The sequence below is a fragment of the Vanessa atalanta genome, chromosome 20, assembly GCF_905147765.1.
Source record: "Vanessa atalanta chromosome 20, ilVanAtal1.2, whole genome shotgun sequence".
Taxonomy (NCBI): Eukaryota; Metazoa; Arthropoda; class Insecta; order Lepidoptera; family Nymphalidae; genus Vanessa; species Vanessa atalanta.
Window position 1 is genome coordinate 3,673,837 of NC_061890.1, and position 7,073 is coordinate 3,680,909.

The following is a 7,073-nucleotide window of genomic DNA, read 5'->3' on the forward strand; positions in this document are numbered from 1 at the left end:
CTACAACAATCGGTTAATACTTATTTCAAGCTTGAATCTTGTTTTTTTTTTTTTTAAATAAGGATTTTTTTATTTATCGAATGAAAGCCGACAAGCAAATGGGTCACCTGATGGCAATATGGACAAAGATCTTATGACTCCCTCGCGCCTGTTATTACACTCGCTCACTCAACCGGAACAGGAAAACAGCAATATAAACTTAGTACGACTGTAGTTGGCTTGACGGCAGATTATAACTATGATTATGAGTCGATTGGACCCACCCACATAGTGCAGGGCCTGCACGAAGCCCTATCATCGACAAAAATTGACGGCTGGTCAACATCACATCGGACATCGGTTAGGACAGTAATTATCAAAGTCGATCTCCAAGAATATCTACAAAAACATAATGTGTTTAGTAAAATTATATTTTGAAATAATTTACAGTTATGTACTTAGCTTAAATCGAATTCTTAAAAGTTAAAAATAAATTTCTAGCTATTAGCTTGTGCCGTTCTTTGCGTGTTGTTTCTTTGACGCGCATTCCTGTCGATGTAGGTCGAGGGGTGGTCATGAGGGGGTCGCTGGAGTCGCCCAGGTGGCGGGGGAGGCGGAGGCGACGCCTGCACCTGGACCCGCTCCACCTGCACCACTATGTCCTGACGCGGCGGCATTTCTGGAAATTTCAAAGCGAATTTTTTTTAAAAGTTATATCATATATTATAGTAAATAAATAATAGTAGGACGTATATAATGATATTCTTCAGCCGATTTCTTATATTACATATTAGTGTACTAATTTTCAGAGAACACAAGTTTGTAATCACGTGATATTTAGTAAAATCAAATATTTTTATACAAATTACGTTACTACGAAACACGGAATGAATGACGTCATAACGTTTACGTGCTTACAAAGTCACACGAATCTACCTTTCGTGTTATAGTTCTACCCGACATCAGCACAAACATAATACGTTACAGTAATAATAATTACGTGGCACTAAGCTCAGGTGTTTTAGTTTCATAAGGAAAATTATTAATAATAATGAAAAAAGAAAAATAGTTTTGCGTATAAAATATATAATAAATAATCTATTTATAACAAATTTCATCAAAATCGGTTTAGTGGTTCGAATATGAAAGAGCAACAGACATACATAATTACTTTTTGTTTTGATTTGAATTGAATGACTTTAAGCTTTTTGATTTAAGTCACAAATCAATAACTGGGTTTTTAATAAGATCAAAAATTATAAAAAAAAAACTGATACTCGATGGTAAATGATACCACATGGACCGCAACTTAAGATTGTGGGTTGAAATCCGGGCACTAATTATGATATTATTTCATGTCGTCTGTGGTCAACAATAACATCGAAACAAAACCAGCTTGAATCGGATGAAATCCTAACCTTAAGAGGAGCTAGTTTTAGTGGGTAGCAGAGTCCAGAGTCCAACATTGCATAGTGCTTTAGTAATGACGGATCTAAATAAATAAATAATAAATAAATATTGGACAACATCACATACATTACGTTGGTTGGAAATTCAGACGTAACGACGGTACCACAAACACCCGACCCAAGACAATATCGAAAACTAATGAACTTTTTCTACATCGACTCGGCCGGGAATCGAACCCGGGACCTCGGAGTGGCGTACCCATGAAAATCAGTGTACACACAACTCGACCACGGAGGTCGTCAAAGAATATCATGTCTTCATATGATCGATATCGGTACTGAAACTATGTACTTATAAGTAGTTAGTATAATCTTTCTATTTAAAATATATTGGTAATTAAGAATTTTCAAATAGAATGACATATATTATACTTTTAATAAAATAAAATATCATAATCAAATTGTTACTTTATTGACGAGTTCCCGTAATAAATATTTTATACTACACTACCGCTCATTTGAAAATTAATAACTAACTGTTTTTATGGAAAATTTATACACTTTTTCTCATCGAAAGTAACACTGCACTTTACTGGTGGTAAGACCTCTTCTATGAGTTTATATCGTAGTTTCACAATACGTATATTATTTTTAAAACTTTCATGAACGTATTTTTTTTTTATACAACATCACATATATTACTCTGATCCCGATGTAAGTATCTAAAGCACTTGTGTTATGGAAAATCAGAAGTAACGACGGTACCACTAACACCCAAACCCAAGACAACATAGAAAACTAATTAACTTCTTCTTCATCGACTCGGCCGGGAATCGAACCCGGGACCTCGGAGTGGCGTACCCATGAAAACCGGTGTAAACGCTTCTCGAACACGGCGGTCATCGTCATTTTTATCGGTCATCGTCAGGTATCATGTTTATTTGTCTGATTGTTTGTTTGTCTCATCTGAACCTCTCGATCATTCCACGATAAGCACTGAAACTATATTAGTAATAACTATTTACATTGAAGATTTGAATAAGGTAATACAAACGAAAATTTAACAAAAATAATATATATGTATTGTACAAATCATGACCGTGTGGAATGGTGGCAACAATGCTAGAAGTATCTTCGTTTAATCGTCATTCTAAACCTGTCACTAGCGGAGGCAAATAGACGGAGTGTTACATATTTTAAATATGTTGCACTATTACTTTCTCAAGTGAATACTGCATTTCGCAGCACGATCAATATAATAAAAATGTTTAGTAGATACTGATACATAATTATTATCGCCTACCTTGTAATATTTTTTGAAATAACATGTATAACAATAAACGGCCGTTATTTATTTCACGCACTCGCTGTCAGCTGTCGAGTTTTAACTCGTGGTAGGGGGATCCATTTAATTAAACGCGAAACCGCAAGGAACGTAGATGTTCCTTTCTATCACATAAAATATATTATAATCTTTATTCGTTTATAGCGTAATATATTTCGTGCGCTAAGCAGTTATATCACATTATCACCCATTAAAACTGTCGCATCGCAACTTATAACATAATTCTAAGAGATAATAACCTAATTTATTTTAAATAAACTTCAAATACTCCTTACGACTTTAAATGACATCTATTTTATTTATTATTTTTTTAAATTAGGAACTTTAATGTTTTCTTTTTGCCTTGTCATAAATATGACTACATAGTACACGTCGCTACTCAAGAATATGTATACATTTAACTATATAACTACGCTTATCTGTTTATATATAGATTGTCTAGTGTCGAGTGAAAGATATAAGAGGTAGATTACCCTTAAAAACATTTAATGTACGTATATATATTATAACATAACAATTCCTTATTGGATAAGTACCTACTATAGATAAGTACCAGTCGAGATATTCTTAGTAGAAAACAGAAGTCTGGAAAGTATCAATGTGTTATTTTATATTGAAAACGGTAGTAAATATCTCTGTTAATCTATATTTGATTTGCTATTTACGGTTTTAGAATTTTGTCATAGATTTCATTATTTGTTTAATGCTGATAAAACGCTACGAGAAAAATCTCTAGGAATAGATCTTTGAAAATTCTATCCATAAATCTACTCGTAGTTCTCGCCTATAACCTAATTCTAATACCATTTTAGAATATGCCACGGATAAAATATGTTTAGTTAACATATTGTGAACGAAAGCGTAGTGGTAACTTTATTTGCATACTTGTTGTATTTTTTATTTAAAGTTGGAAGGCAGATGGGTAAATTGGATAGCAGATGGTAACTGGCCAAGGGGAATTACTACAAACATCTAAGTGTTTATACATTCCCGATTCTACTTCGATCCAGCTTCGATTTTTCTTTTAAAAAGTAAACGTCACCTTAAATGCAACTGAGGTGAAATTCTATAGCCTATTCCAATGGCAGTAGGAAAAAAAATAAACAAACCTTAGATTTACCTGTTTCATGCGATTTGCTAATAAGTCAGCTATATTGTGCACTATTTAAAGTTTATGATAAATATATCTTTATTTATAATACAACACTATTACATTTAACTACTTAGTACTACTTAAATTTTACTTCCAAAATTCCGATAACAAGTTCAAAACGCCATCTTTCGCAAATCCATAGTGAATATCATAGATTAATCAAGCTCTCGACAAATGTTGTTTATTTAGCTTTTTTCCTGTTATGGTTGGAATAGAGGATACTTATTTGTATCCGTTAGGATACGATCCCGATTACATTACGATCTTACTTCGACCATTTTGTTAGAAGAATAGGAAACCGTCTGAACTGCAACGATAACGTTTCGATTGCGACAAAGTGACAATTTTTTGTAGAAATGGCGCCCAGTGCTGCTTGACGAATTACCTTTTAATAATAACTGGTAATAACTGGTTTATCTACTACACGAAGATCTAGCCCTAAGATACAGCAATACGGTAATCTTTAATATGACACAGATAAAACATTTAGAAATGATATTTATATTTTTTTTATTTGATTATTAGATAGGTTAAATGAATTATTATGTTATTGAAAATAAATACCGCGGTATTTTTATTCTGAATGAAATTTGTATGTTAGTAATGAGTACCAAATTGAAAATGATGTTTTTACACACAGTTGGTGAATCGTTTCATTATGGACATGTTTGTAGTCGAATAATAATTGTATGTTACCCTTGTGGTTTTCACTTCCGAGTGATATTGTACTTATTCTGTGAACGAATTATACGTTTTTTTATACAATTAACCGTAGTTAGTATATATATACTAACAAAAATAAATATATATATAGATATATATATTTAGTATTATAAATATTATTATTATATTTTTTAAATCTATTCAGATTTTGCGGACACGATTTTTGCTTAATCGGGTTTACTCATTTGTTATAATACGTAACATAGTCTATATTAAAATAGATTTGATCTTTTTGAAAACAATACTAAATTTAATGAAACCAAATTCTTAATCTTGTAAGTACATATATGGAATAATTAACAAAAAACACAAAAACTATCATTATTTTAGTCTAACGCGTAGCGTAGAGCTCCTAAATCTAACTATAACTATTAAAAAAATATTTTAGTAGAAATATTAGTAGTCGTTAGTCGTTCCTTGGTGTTCAAACTTACCTCATACCAATTTTCATCAAAATCGGTTCACTCGTTTAGCCTTGAAAGCTTAACAGAGTTACTTTCGCATTTATAATATTAGTATATATTTTATCGTAGTTATGTGACTTCCAAAGCGTAAAACAAACAACTCAGAAAATAACAATACTCGCACATTTTGTTTTCAAGAATTGTTATCTGTTGCAAGATAAATAATAAATAGCACCTACATCTTTAAAATGATAGCATAACAAAACGTCTGTCTCTTTCAATAAAAAATGTAAATGAACTTTATTTTTTACTAATATATACTTAAATATTTACAGATTTTATTTTTTTACCTATATCTAATTAATACGGTTAGTAAACAATTGTAGGTTTTTAAGATGTAGGTAATATCGGATCGGATAACGATTAAAAATTTGATCTGGATTCGATTCGTTAAAAAATCGAAGATTAAAAATCGAAATTGGATTTATAAAAGTTGAATAATGGCATAAATACTTTATATATTGTATAGATTTTTGTTGTTTCGATTTATTCGAGTATGTTCAGACGATTTAAAAAGCTGTTTATTCAGCAATTTAATTCAATAGTGTAACATGACGATTCAAAAGCGCTTTTGTAAGCGTACTTGAATAAACAATATTTAGATTTTGATTTTATCGACTAAAACAGACGTTTCGAAGATCGCGAGCTCTATTTAATGCGAGTACTTTCAACGTAATTTTATAAATAAAGTTTTAAAGGGTTTCTGCTTAAATATACACTTTATTTTCTTAATGACTAAAATGAATCAAGTCAAATAAAAATTAGTGTGAAACAAAACATTCACGTTAATCCTCGGTATCATTTTGGGAAAAAAATACGTATCTATTATTAGGTAGGTGCCTACTTATATGAAAGTTAGTGCATAAATACGCATCAGCCTGAGATAACCAATTATTTAGCAACATTATCAAACATCGGTATTTTGCTACAGTTTTGTTTCCAATTATGATAATCCTTCCTCAAGAAACTATTTAAATTCTGGTAAAAAACATAGCCATAGAAATACATATTAAAACAAATTTTATTTATTTGCTTCTGAAAGGTTTGAACAAATTTTAATAAAAACATAAAAATACTAAAAAACCAGATCGGAATGTAGATTCGTAGTAGTATAGTATTGTATACACAACAATAAAAATATATTCTACATGAAATTCAATGATAACTTACTATACAATTTTTATCTATATCTAACTTTGTATAGAAACAGAATAAGTGTAACTTGCCTATTAATATACGTTTTCAAATGTACTAAATAGCAAATGGTAATTTGATGGAGAAATTTTATCCCAGGATCGAATAGCTAATCAGTGTTAATGGGAATTACACAAACACGAGGCGAGGAAATTTTATATTATACTATATAAAGACACACACAGATAATAAACACTTACTATTAAAATACTTAGAAATTAAATAACAACTATATAAGTACTTACTAGTGTAAACTTAAAGGATTAATAAGTAAAATTCTAATTAACTTACCTTAGAAAGCACCGACAAATTTTAAATTAAATTTATTATGAATTATATACAATTGTACAATAAGAAACAGTGAGTTCTCTTCATTTGATCTCAAAACGGAATCATCGTGCGTTTATCTCACTATATCTTATCACTCTTAACTCTTATCATTGAGATTAAGTTGTAAAGTTGTTTTGTATCGATGTGGGGGATTTTAAAACTATTTGTTATTGAACATACGAAGAGAAAATGATACGTATTAACTTTTATTTTATAAATAATATGATCGCATCGATAATATATCTATAGTATTTATTTGGAATAGGTTATTAATAGTAAAATAGCTCCGAATGTGGCTTAGTTCGCGCGAAATTTTACCTATAGCACACAAACCGTCACCCATTTTACACCATCGAGGGGTGAATTTGAGTAGCACATGCCCTTTGATTCAAACTATGTCCATACAAAGTTTCATCTAAATCGGTACAGCGGTTTAAGAGTGAAGAGGTAACAGAGGGAGTTACTTTTCCATTTAT

General features: G+C 30.8%; 1 long non-coding RNA gene across 1 annotated transcript; it reads right to left on the minus strand.

Annotated features, from left to right (window-relative positions):
• Positions 1 to 394: 394 nt before the first annotated feature.
• LOC125071821 lies at positions 395 to 6,660 on the minus strand. The gene is made up of 2 exons (XR_007119939.1): positions 6,559 to 6,660; positions 395 to 658 (listed from the first exon to the last, which is right to left on the minus strand). It is a non-coding gene; the product is annotated as an uncharacterized LOC125071821 (long non-coding RNA).
• Positions 6,661 to 7,073: the final 413 nt, after the last annotated feature.